This window comes from Morone saxatilis, unplaced genomic scaffold, assembly GCF_004916995.1.
Source record: "Morone saxatilis isolate NCDOM2014 unplaced genomic scaffold, NCSU_SB_2.0 Contig3, whole genome shotgun sequence".
NCBI lineage: Eukaryota > Metazoa > Chordata > Actinopteri > Moronidae > Morone > Morone saxatilis.
The window spans coordinates 23,649,999-23,650,213 of record NW_023339873.1 but is presented as its reverse complement, the minus strand read 5'-3'; the positions used below and the strand labels follow the sequence as shown (position 1 = coordinate 23,650,213).

The window sequence follows — 215 nt, the reverse complement described above, 5'->3', positions numbered from 1 at the left end:
TTTAGCAAAATCTCTGCCAACTTCCCACTTTAACAGGTTGAGTTCATCTGACTGCTCCTGGATGCCTACACATAGTCAGAGCGTTGACTCACGTTGCACTGTCCACACTCCACCACTAAGAGGCATTACAGCTCAACTTACCAATGTCTGTATCTGTGCTGCTGTCTGTGTGCTTTCTGCTACAGGAGCTCTTTTACACTGACTGTGTGTGTGTG

At 47.0% G+C, this 215-nt stretch overlaps 1 protein-coding gene across 2 annotated transcripts in view; it reads left to right on the top strand.

Annotated features, from left to right (window-relative positions):
• Positions 1–215, top strand: part of LOC118337252 (mitogen-activated protein kinase kinase kinase 7-like) — a 12,748-nt gene that overhangs the window by 7,341 nt on the left and 5,192 nt on the right. The gene's annotated exons all lie outside the window — the stretch shown is intronic.